Here is a 13,021-nt window from a genome sequence, read left to right as displayed (position 1 = left end):
CTGACTGCAGTATGGCAGTAGGGAACATGATTTTGTAATGTTACATGGCACAGAACCCTTGCTTAAACCCCTGTTTAAAAGTTATAGAAATGAGAGGGCAACCATCTGGCCACCGAATATCCAAAGTAATAGGCAACACTCCCCATCCCCATTAATAGCACATTCTCCAGCATTTCAGAGAAGAAAACAGAGACATGTGTGGCCAAAGAACATCAGAGTGTGGTTAAGATGGCAAAGGTTATTAATGAGGAAGAACACTGAAAACTAGGAAAGGCTACACCAGTTTGTTTTGCCTGAATCTATAGAAAAGGGGAAAATTTTGCCCTAATCTGTCCTCTTTCCCACTGAGCGTAAACTACTTTTGCACTGTGAACTCAGTCTACGGCAAATTGGGGGAGGGAAAGTAGGAAAAGGAGAGAGAAACTGGTATTGGGACCCTATAAAAAGAGTTGCAAAAGCTGGATGATAGAGAAATAATCAGGACTGCCAAACTGGTCCATTTGAAGGATATGGAATCATGTAAAAATGTTACTTGTTAACTGAAAAAAATGTATATATGTTTATAATATCAGGAAATTGTCTGAATACTAATGGTAGTCCCAACTAGAGTGGGCTGTAGATCCAATTGATTAGAGTAGATTGCAGATTTTATTGATTCTACAGAGTTTACTTATGTGTTGACTGATCACCATTCAATTATTTATTTCAGTGGTTCTATTTTAGTTGGAAATAACCAAGAGGATTCTAACTATTAAGTAGAGGCATCTCCACAGTAAAATGGAGGCATCATTTAGCAAAGCCAAAAGAATCTGCCCCAGAAAATCAAACTATCTTATGACTTTATGACTAAAATAAAATGTGGTTTTTAGTTTTGTTTGTCATTTTTCCTGCCTAATTCTCTGTGAAATTCACAAAGATCCCAAGTAAAATGATGACTTTTTCTGTGATCTCCAAAACTTCTGAGATTCATCAGCCTGTCTCCTCCTTTGGCATTATAGGTAGGTTTTCTTTGAAATGGTAGAAGGGTAAGCATGTTAATAAGAACAAATGAAAGAAACTTATAAAAATTATATGATGAACATTTCTGGTTCTCCTCAACATCCAACTAGCAGAGTTAACCATAAAAAAATAAGAAAATAAATAAAAGTGTAACTATTTAAAAAATCTGGCTTTTCTGATCTCAAATAAATATATGGAGCAGTTCAAATTTCTTCTAATTGCAAGAAATTAAGGACTCGTTTTAAAAGGAAAGAAATGAGATGGGTAATATATTTCAACTGATGCCCACAGAAGCTCTGTGTTTTGCATAATTCTCATAAAGCAATACAGTAAAGCAATTGATTTAGTGTATTAAATAAATGATGAAAGTGCAATAAGATACTGATTGTGGATTGTAAAATATTAATCCTCTGGAAACATCTCAAATTCAGAATAAAAAATGAGGTTGGTTGTACAAGACATTACAGCCCAGTTCTTGGTTTTAGCTAACTACAATCTTAAAATGAGGGCCACACTTTAACACTGAAGTTGATTGTAAATACATCCTTTACCTGTTTTCCCTCAGTGGCCTGCTTTTTATAGTATATACATAAAGTCCAGAAATAACATGCTTTGAAGAATGTTAATAGCAAAAACATTGAATCAGAATAGGCATGTCACCTGTGGTTTGTTTTTTATTTTGGTTTTTTGTTTATTGGTGCTAAAAAAAATAATAATGAAAAGACTGAAGCTGAAATAGCCCGGTTTTGTGGCTCTCTAAAGAACCTCTCAAATGACCCCGAACCTCATTTTTAAATGTGTGATTTTCAGGAAATTTTTGCTGAGAGCCATGCAGGTAGCTCCCTCCAAAATACACACAAAATATGCCCATCTGAACTGTGTATGACTTCCCAAATACCTTCTCTCTAGTCCCTTTGTCAACATTTTGAGAGGTACTGAAGAGGAAAATGAAGATGTTTGTTGGGTTTCAAGGAGAAATTGACCCCTGGGCCTGACACAGTTGCCCACCCTGCAAGTCAGTATGGTAAGATTACCATGGATGCTAAGCAGGTCAGCCCTGGTTAATACTTGGATGGGACACTGCCAGTGAATACCAGGTACTGTATGCCTTGGGCCCGAACAGACAGGCCAAAATAAAGCTGCTGTTTAAATGACACACACATTGTAAGAGGTGTGCCTTAGGATTGGGGCATGGCTTTGGTGCAGCTTCCAGCTTATTAGGATGCAGGCATCATTTAAACAGCATACCTCCAAAGTGACCCGAAGCAGCTTTATTTTGGCCTGATTGTTCAGGCCGTATATTTCAGAGGAAGGCAATGGAAAAATCACCTCAGAGTATTCCTTACCTAAGAAAACCCCATGAAATTAATAAGTTCACAGGTGACTTGAAGACACTTACATACACACAGGGAGTCCAGGCAGGAATTTCCTTCTCCTACAGACTGGCTAAGATTCCCTGCTCCCTGTCGAAACAGAAAACCATATGTGTCCTGATGACTACTTCTGGCTTTGAAAAACTGTTTATTTTATGTTAAAGAAAGCTGTTGGGGCTGCTACCTGTTTGTAAGATGAACTGCTGCTCCTGGAAGCTCTTAGAGTTGTGAAGACTTCTCCCTAAAAAAGAAAAAAATGTAGGTTTTTTAAAAAAGCCTTTTTGCCTAGAAAACTTGAAATTTTAAAAACTGAATCTTGGAATACAGTACACACACACTGTTCTGTGCCTTCAGGTCATTTCCAACTTACGGTGACTCTAAACCAAACTTATCATGTTGTTTTCTTGGCAAGATTTGTTCAAATGAGGTTTTGCATTGCCTTCACCTGAGGCTGAGAGCATATGACTTGCCAAAGGTCAGCCAGTGGGTTTCAGAGTCAAGCTGGGAATCAAACCTCAGCCTTCAGGGTCAAACTCCAATGCTCCAACCATTATACCACACTGGCTTTCATCTCTCTCTCTCTCTCTCTCTCTCTCTCTCTCTCTCTGTATGTGTGTGTGTGTAGAGAGAGAGAGAGCATAATAAATAAAATGTTGAAGACAAACAATCCAAATATTTACTTTCCCAAAATTATTTCTAAAAAAACACTGTATCAGGAAAGCGATTATGTATGTTTATGTACAGTAAATCACAGCATTATCATTCCTGGTCTTGGCTTCCTTTTCTCAGTTCTTCTTTATGGGAGTGAATGTTTTATGTCCGCTTGACACTATGGAAGACTACAGGAGAAAAAAAATAATTTTCTTTGTTTTACAAAGGTCAGTGGTTTCTTCTGTTTTTATTGTTTTTTTACCTGCTCCTAATAAAGTGGGTAAACCAAAGCCATTCCTTACTGCTCATGATCTTGCAGCACAGTTTTTAACAAAGAGAGAAAGGAGGAAGAGGAGAAGGAGGGAACGAAGGAAGACTTTGAAAGAGAAATCAGTTTGTAACTATTGTGTGACTGTAACAGTAATTTTTAATATTGTGGTTGTTGTTTCCAACTTATGGTTGACTTTAAGGTGAATCTATCATGAAAGTTTCTTGGTGAGATTTGTTCAGAGGGTGTTTGCCTTGCCTCCCTCTGAGGCTGAGAGAATATGGAGTTTATCACACGGAGGTTTTGGGGGATTTTTGGAACTCAGATCCAGGTGACTGCGGGTCCACAATGCTAATTCACATCATAACGTGAATGTGTTATCAGATGAGATTCCTTTCTATGGGCTCTCCTTCCGTGGACCTTCTGCAGTGATTCCAAAGTGACCCCTCATTTTGGTACAATCGGGAAAAAAGTGAATTCACAGAATTCGCTTTCAAGCTCACTTTGATTTCACTTTGAATTGGTCTGGTGTGGCCCCCTGTGTCATGCTCTTTCATCTCCCTCCTCCTCCTTCATGCCATCTCGTCCTCTCTGCCACCCTGCCACCTATCCCATCATCCCCTGCCTGCCCCTGCGTACAAATCCTTGCCCCAGTGACCCTCTGTTAGGGATGATGGGAGTTGCAGCTCTTCTCCTGGCTTTCACTCTCACCACCCTGGTCAGCGGAAGAACAACCAGTTTGACCAGTAGCTCTGAGAATTGGCTGAAGATGTCTTCCACTCTTCTCTGCAGTCTGCTGGTTCTTGTTCAGCTCTCAAGACACCAGTCAACACAGTAGTCTTCTTATATAAAAGATCTACTTTTATTCTAATATATACACTATGCACAAAAACAATTCACTACTCACAAAACTCACACTACTATACTCCTCAATACCTACACTACTATACTCCTCAATACCCACAAAAAGTATTGCCATACATTATTGCTTATATAGACATTTGTCTCTCTATTCATTATACAGTTGCCACCTCCTGGGCGTGTACATACATTATGATTGACATACCATACTTGGCTCAATCTAGACCTCACATTGCATCATACATTACTGTCCACTCAATGACTCTCAGGTGATATCAATTTGCACCTTTTCACTTTGTCATTGCCTCATATGTCCTTGGCTTTCAGGACCTTCTAATTACATTACTTACAACACCTGTGTGACAATTCAATAACTTTTGCTGTGTCATGTTACTTTCAAATACATTCATATACATATTATATTTCTTGTGACTATATATCCCATGTGGCTTTTTCCTGACACCCTCTGCGACCTATCCTATCATCACCTGCCTGCTCCTGCATCCGAATCCTGGTTCCAGTGACCCCCTGCAACCTATCCCATCATCCCCTGACTGATCCTTCAGTCCGATGCTGGCTCCAGTGACCCCTGCGACCTATCCCATCATTCCCTGACTGCTCCTTCAGTCCGATGATGGATGACAGCTAAGGAGGGGACAGGGAATGAGGACAGCTCAGTATATCCAAAATACCCATTTGTTTTAGATTCTGATTCTGGAAGGTAGAAAGGATGGAGACAGAGTGGGGGAAACTGGAGAAGGAAAGAGGGAAAATGGAACACAAAATGAGAAAGAAAGGGGAGATGACTGTAATTTTTAAAAAGATAACATTAGAAGCATGTATCATATTTCAGGCTATGGACATAAAGTGAATGTATTTGTTCCATTTGGGCTACTCTCTACCAAAAAAGGGCCTGATAATCTTGGCAGAATATGTGACAATTCCACATCTCAGATCCCTATGTCAATGACTATGACACATTTCAGGGGCTAAAGAATGCAGCCTATTTCACTTTCCCTCATCCCTATATCAGATTTCTGGAGGCATATAATTATCTCCCATAATTGCCAAGCAAAATTTCCTGCCCCTTCATTCTTGGGTCCTTCCATTTTTAATAGACTATTTGCAGTGAAATGAAACTTTAAAAGTTGGAAATATTACCAGCTTGGAGACCAGGGATATCTACACTGACAGCCATTTCAAAAAAGTCTAAAATTCTTTTGTGCAGTATTCAATATACAATGTCATCTTAAAATATTATTAATGAGAAATGAGCTGGAAAAAGGAAACATGATTTCAATTTAAACTGATGCATTTCGTCAATAAAAATCTCCTTAAAATAAGGCCTTCTTTCTGACTAAGTTTAAATAAGGATGTGATCCTTAAATGTTAATGAGAGAATCTGTAAGTATGCTTCATCTTCATTACCATATTGGAGAAACCAGATAATTAGTATAAATTGGACTAGCTTCACTGGATTACATTGCTTTATAATAGGACCTCAGAAATACAAGGAGCTATATCATGGTGAAACCTCTGAATGTTTGCCACTCTTGCCTCTATCAGAACCAGCAGATCTTGAATATCTTATCCAACAGTTGATGGCTCAGAAAATATTGTTTCTGAGGCAAAGAGCAAAATAGTGACTCTTTCCCTTCCTCATACAGAAGCCAACTGGATTTCCATGTGGATTTTACTGTTCCTCACTACATTTGAGGCTAGCAGGCTAAAAAGTCAGGATGCATGATATATTCTTCTCTCCAAGTGAAAAATATTGGCAAAACCCAGAAGGAACAGCTATGGGAAAGTCTCCCAGCATCTGCCTCCTATGTAGTTGCCTCCCTCTGCCTAATGGTAGTGCTGGCTCTAGAAGCTATTAGTATCTTGCATTAGTATCCTGGGAGATAGTTTCTTGACTTGTCATCTTCCTTTAGCTAGACCCATTAACAAAATCGTTTTCCTAATTACTCTTCCAGGTCGCATATTAGGAATATAGGAAGCTGTTTTATATTGACCCAGATTATCATCACTTTTAGATTACCATCACTTTTAGATACCAGCTGGCCAGTATTGTCAATGCAGACTGATGGCAGTTCTACTAGGTTTCAGAAAGTAGCTATATCTGTCCTACTTGGAGATTCCAGGGGTGGACCTTCTTCATATAAGGCATCCATTCTACCATTAAACTATGGTGCCATCCCAAAGACTTCTTCTGGCAATGTTTCATCAGCTCTTTCATACATCATCAATGCAAGAGCAGAAGCTAGTTTTTCATTCATCTGTTGGGATTATTTTGTCAGGGATTTGAAGGGTTAAAACACAGCACACAGGGAAATCTTGATGTGTGTGTGTTTGACCATGAGCATTCAGCAGAAGGACAAGGTTGATCAGCACAGCTGATGCTCATTGGCTCAAGGACACTTTAGTGTCTAGGTGCACGTAGCCATGGATGATGAAACCATGTGGCTGGATTGCACAGGGGACACATGACATGGTTACACACAGGAACTCACTGGGTTTGGGAGACCACATGGTCTGGAGTCTATATAAACCCAGGGGTTGCAAGGGATAGCTTGTGGGTTTGTAGTAGGAGTTGGTTTAGTATGGTTTGGAGTTTTAGAGATCTGTATTTGTATTATAGCACTGTGAATAAAGAGCACTTAGGAAGACTTTGCTTCTCGGTTGGTTTATTAGTAGAAGTCTTGAATAGCTTTGCTGAGTGTCCCCGGAGGTTCCTGCATTGCTTCAGTTCCTGGAAGACATCCAGTTGCTGTTATTTCAACTGCTTTTGGGGCCGAGCTTCAGCTTCTAAAATTGCTAGCTCTGCTACAAAGGTCTGATTCAACTCCAGGACTCGTTTGAGTTGCTGACAGTGGTTGTTGGACCCCAGCAGTTGCGCTGACATATTTGACTGGCTCCCACAATTACATATAGGAGTGCACAACACTAGTGTCACTCACACAGGGAACACAGAAAGCTTCCATTTTGATTTGCTCAGTAATAATGGTCTAAATTCTGTTGTTAGTCTTGACTAGAGTAGACCCCTTGAATCAATTGGATTGTATGTGTTTGTGTTTTTGGAACCATGTTGTAGTTGTTGTGTGCCTTCAAGTTGTTTCAACATATGGTGACCCTAAGGTGAACCTACCACAGAGTTTCCCTTGGTAATTTTGGTTCAGAAGGGGTTGGCCTTTGTCTTCCTCTGAGGCTGAGAGAATGTGACTTGTCCAATGTCACCCAGTAGCTTTCCATGGCTGAACAGGGATTCAAACCTTGGTCTTCAAAGTTGTAATGCAATGCTCCAACCATTAAACCACTCTGGACATTATCACACGGACAAAAAATTGAAGGTTAATGCAGGGACATCCTGGGTGCAATCATGAGATTGAGCATTATTTAGTGAGAGATGTTAACATGAAATCAAAGACAATGCTAAGTCAATTCAAATGGAATTGGGGGGGGGGGCATCCAAGGGATGGGTAAATTCGGGGAAACATTGAATGTATAAATGCTGTTCCACTGTTCCACTCAAAAGGTATATTCAATTTGAATTTGCCCTTGGATTGCCTTCGCATCAGACTACAGTTCCCAAGATCCTCTCTCCTATGTTCCCTGGTTGCTCCCTCTGGGAGCAGGGCGGGGAGTGAAGGGGCTTTCCTTTGTACTCCTTTGCTGGCCAGAGGGTGGGGGAATCCTTTTTTGGGAGGAGGTACAGAAGGCTGAGTATGCCTCCTCCTACCCCCTCTTCCATTCTGTCCAGAGGCACATGAAAGGCCAAGTGGGCTGTGAGACAGGGATACCCTCTGATGTCATTGCTAGGGATACCAAACAAGACAAGACCGTATGTGGTCATATATGTCACAGGAATTCCAGTGGGGCGGAACCAGGGATTTCCCTGCCCGGTTTTCCTGCTTGAAAAAGAAGCCCTTGCCAGCGTCGGAGAGAGATAAATTTGGAGGTGCTGAGCCTTCGGGGTGGGAGGAGGAGCCTGGCTGAATTTGAGTTCCAGGGGTCCCTCAGGAGCTGAGTTTCAGGGTGTCCCTTACTGTTGGTGAGCCCTTCTCCCCTCTCCCACCCTCCTGGCTTTGGTGCCAGGGTTTCTTGTTTCAAGTCCTTTCCAACTTTGGGAGACCCTAAGGTGACCCTGTCACAGGGTTTTCTTAGCAGGTGTATGCAGGTGGGGTTTGCCACTGCCATTGTCTGAGGAGGCTGAGTGAGTGTGACTTGCGCTGGGTCACCCACTGGGATTCGATCCCTGCTTTTTAGAGTCAGAGTCCAATGCTCAAAGAATGCGGGATAAAGGGTAATAATAATAATAATAATAATAATAATAGGATTTATTTATATGCCGCCCAATCACTGGGAATCTGGGTGGCTTACAACAGAGAGGATAATAGACGGTTCCCTGCCCTCAGGCTTACAATCTAAAAAGACACGACACAAAAGGAGAAGGGAATGGTGAGGGGGGAAGGGATCAGGTCCAGCATTCTTCTCTCCCTCTGAGGCCTGGACCAAGGCAGATGGACCGGAGGGAGGGCTCTTTTTCTTAATTGAGGCCGGGCCTGATTGCGTTGAGCCTGATTAATAATGTGAAACAAGACAAAACAATGGGAACTGGAAGCAAGCCCCGTCAGAAGTGTATAAAGGTAAAGATCTGATTCTGCCCTCACTGCACATGTTCAGGGATGCTAATTAGAATTCTAGACTACAATAGGTACATGCTTATATGATAATTTCTTTTGCATTCGCACTGCTTTAAATTTGAGATGGGTGCTTTCATTTTCGAATTGGCTCCACTTTCTTTTCTTTTGCAATTGAGATAGATCCCCCCCCCCCCCCCCGTGTGGAAGAGTCCTCTGACTCTCCTTTGGGACCCTAATTACCATATTGTTTGAGGGATTCTAGGCATTAGTTGAAAAAAGTAACTTTTCCAAATTCTGTGACAGGCTAATATTGTATTGATTAGGCGAATCGGTAATTTCAACAAGTGTTGCTTGTCAAGAAACATCTGGTGAAATTCCATCTTTTATACAACCATTAAATATTGTTTGAATCATTAAACCATTAGAGTCCTCTCCAGTTTTCACTCCTGGTAAATCTAGCTGGGCAAGTCTGTGCATAATATATGCTCATAAGACAGGATATTTGCTGCCTAATCATTCTGGAGTATATGAATCTGTCTCCAAGGTTTAAACTCCTGTTTTCAGGGTCCAGAATCTAAAGCTTGGAAACATTTGGAATCAGTTTCCAGAATCCTGTAGTCAATTTGGCCACTCTTCCAAGCTCTGCTCTCTGTTGATAATTCCTTGCCTCCAGGTGTAAAGTGGTTCAGCCTGAGGCCAACATAAATCCAATTGTTAGCCCCAACTCAAGTAGACCCATTGAATCAATGGAGCTTACATAAGTGTATACTTACAAAATTTCCCATTGAGTCAATGGACCTATTCTATTTGAGATGAACAATTGGATTCAGGCTTGAGGAAGTAGGCAGAAATGTGCACTGAGAGACATCTGGTATGTTATTGTAGATAGTGAGAGGGAAACAGCCAGACCAAAAAAAAAAGGGGGGGGTGATGAAATGGGTGACAGGAATCGTACACAAAAATGATTATTCTGGTTAGCCGTGGGATATAGTGTGAAGAATATAAGAAAGTAAATTGAAGTCTCCCAGTTCTCTGTTTTCTTGGCAGCTCTGCAGGTTTCAAGTGTCAACATATAAATTCCCAACAAAACAGCTGAGAAGGCATAAGGAGGTAAGATAAGAAAGAAAATAACGGAACATTTAGAGATGAGCCTGATGTTGGGATATTTACATTTGAGAATGATCCTGAAATGAAACTGGATTCTCCCTCCTTGTCCTGTCTTGTGAGACATTAATGGGAGATAGTGTTAAATGCAGGTTTGCTAGCATTAGAAAATAAAGGAGGATTTGTGTTGCTTTTATAAATTACACATATCCTGCATTTGAAACATGATAACAGTTGATTGATGAGTTGGGTGTAAGGATGGGAAACCTCATCAGGTGTTATGCACAACATATGAATAATGGAAAGAACACCTTACCCATATTAGAGGTGGAAATAGGCTTCAGGGTGATGTTCAAATGCAGTTCCAAGTGTGAAGCTACACATCTTATTTGCATGTGCAGTTATAGTAATTGTGCATGTAAATTGGTAACTGAAATATGCAAATTGTTATTTATGTTTGCAATTGCCTGATTGGGATGCACAGTCATGGGAATTGTTCATTCAGATTAGGAATGCAATTACACACACATTTAATGAACATAATTGCATGGCTGAACTGTATGAAAATCAGTCCATTTAATTCATCTAATCTACACTCTATGGACCAGTACAGGACTATTCTATGGTATAAGCTATACCCATTTGTGGTTCTAAGATGTCTCTAAAGACTGAATTATGTCCTCAATAGTATATTCCATCAGTGTTTTCCAGATGTTCATTTAATTAGCAGCTAGTGAATACTATTTAAGAAATTCTTATCTACCCATTTCTTTTTCTTTTTCTTTTCCCACCCTCTATATACAAATTCTACTCATTTCAGCAACAAAAATATGACTTGCTGCACATTACTTTCTAGATCTGGCTGCAAAACAGGATTTCCATAGTGTGTTCTCAGATTTAGGCAATTCCAATAATCTTGGTCTTATTTCATTCCAGTCTTTGGCCGGTTACACACTGGCACTTTAGTGCGTGACAAGCACGCACTAAGGTTACAAAAGGGTGGTGCTTCCGCACCGCCCTAACCCTAGTGCATGCTCGTTATGCACTAAACATGGCGGCGGCCCTTCCATATGGCCGCCGCCATGACGGACGTCACGTCCGCGCCGCTCTAGACAGGGCGCACGGACGTGACGTTCTCAATCCGCGGCAGGGGCCTAGTGCGCCCTTTCCGCAGACAGGAAGGGCTCTGTTTTGGAGCTCCTTCCTGGTCGCGGCGCCGCTTTGCTTCGCTGGCGCAGCCTTCAGACGGCTGCACCCAGCGAAGCAAGGAGAAAGGGCCAAGCGGCCCCTTTCTCCCCCTCCCGCCGCCACGGGGTTGTCCTTGGGGCTTGAAGCCCCAAGGACACCCTTTTCAGGCTGCGGGAAGCAGCGTTTGCTGCTTCCCCGCAGCCTGAAAACGGCGGATTGGGGCCTCAGCGGCTGCCGTTCTGGCAGCTCAGGCCCCGATCGGCAGGGAAAGGGGTGGGTACAGCCCGCCTCCGTTTGTAGAGCTTTGTACCATGGGGTAAATAGTAACAATGAACGCAGGATGTAGTAACCAACGTGATAATGGGCAACATGACATTGTGACATTTTCCTTTTAATTTCTAGAAATTACAAATGATAAACAGTAGTAGATGTGTGTTTCATAAATCAAAACTATAACCAGAATTGGGTAATATCTTTATTCGGATTAGCCAAACTCTCACTGAATTATATGAACTTTCATGTTCTCCAGAATTTTTCGTCAGGCTGGATGGCATTAAACATGAGGAGATGATGGAAAGTAACGAGAAGCATAGCATCCAAAACAATTTGTTTTGAAGTTGTGGCCATTAGTTCTGCTGTTGTACTCACTCCCAAGATGGATATTGTGGGATACATCAGAGGGATTTAGTTGCAAGATACCACTTTACATGCAGGGTTGTTTACTGGAATGGCTACTGTCCATCTCTTGTATTAAAGGTGCAGTCATTTTCTTGACTCAAGATTTTATTTATTTATTTATTTATTTATTTATTTATTTATTTATTTTGGTGGAGATGCATCTGTGGGAGGACTGGGATATTTTAGGTCACATATAATTATTGCAGCAAGTGTGCCTGTCTCTGCCCTCCCCCCTTTCTAGTTTTTAATATTTCCATATTTTAAACTAATAAAGTGTGTATGGGGGGGGGATACAATGACTATTGTTATATACAGCAGATGCTTGTACCAAAGGGCTTTGTATCATACACACCTCTACAGTAGCTTGAAGAAGAATGGCATGGGAAGCTGAGAAAACCAAATACCCTATTAGGGAGAGGATGAATAAAGTGTGTTCACAATAGACTTTGACCAAATTGGGCCACTTCCATGGTCAGCATGACAATTTTGAATCCTGAGCTACACTTGACAAAAATGCCTACACATGAAAGTTGCAGTTTTTGTTGAATTTGTCTTGGCAAGACTTCTTCAGCAGGGATTTGCCTTTGCCTTCCTCTGGAGTTGAAAGAGTATGAGTTGCCTAAAGTCACCTAGTAGGTTTCCATGGCCAAGTGGGAAGTCGAACCCTGATCTACAAAGTCCTAGTCTAACGCTCAGACCAATACACCACACTGGTTCCCAAAAGGTTGTAGGGAGTGGACATTTTGTCTGTGTTTGTCCTTACATGGTAATGTGAGAATACCAAGATATCTATCTATCTATCGATCGATCGATCTAATCTATGTCAATCCTGGTGAGATCATTGTTCTGCAGTTCAGTAAAATGAGCAAAACTGAAGATTACAGCAACTGTTGTCCTGCTGCATGGCAAAGTAAAAGGAACAATAGATATGATTGTTTGTGTCTTTGTGATCAATCAGCCTGTCCTTTATTGCTTTTGCTGTATGTGTGCATAGTCACACAAAGGCATTCGTTTTGTGAAGAGATACAAAATATAAAAACACAACAACATTAACAATAGAGCTTGGTGTTTTGGGGTCATTCTGGACATAAGATCTTATAAAGGAGCTGATAATCCTTCTCTGATCAAAATCTCAAGAACAATAACCTTTCCCTCAACTTCTATAGAATTATGATATCTCCCAACTCCCAAAGTGGGGGTGCTCAACACTACATTCAAGGGCATTTTTATCAGCTTCAGTGGAGAGTGTACTTGGC

At 41.1% G+C, this 13,021-nt stretch overlaps 1 long non-coding RNA gene across 1 annotated transcript in view; it reads right to left on the bottom strand.

Moving 5' to 3' along the window:
- Positions 1-2,398: 2,398 nt before the first annotated feature.
- The window catches only part of LOC121927747, a 72,734-nt gene continuing 62,111 nt past the window's right edge, over positions 2,399-13,021 (bottom strand). Inside the window, exons 2-3 of the long non-coding RNA XR_006103324.1 lie at positions 2,557-2,613; positions 2,399-2,462 (exon numbers count right to left, since the gene is read on the bottom strand). This is a non-coding gene — a long non-coding RNA (uncharacterized LOC121927747). The remainder of the gene's footprint in view (positions 2,463-2,556; positions 2,614-13,021) is intronic.

The sequence above is a fragment of the Sceloporus undulatus genome, chromosome 4, assembly GCF_019175285.1.
Source record: "Sceloporus undulatus isolate JIND9_A2432 ecotype Alabama chromosome 4, SceUnd_v1.1, whole genome shotgun sequence".
Lineage (NCBI taxonomy): Eukaryota > Metazoa > Chordata > Lepidosauria > Squamata > Phrynosomatidae > Sceloporus > Sceloporus undulatus.
The sequence above is the reverse complement of the archived record's forward strand: the minus strand, read 5'-3'. Positions and strand labels throughout refer to the sequence as shown.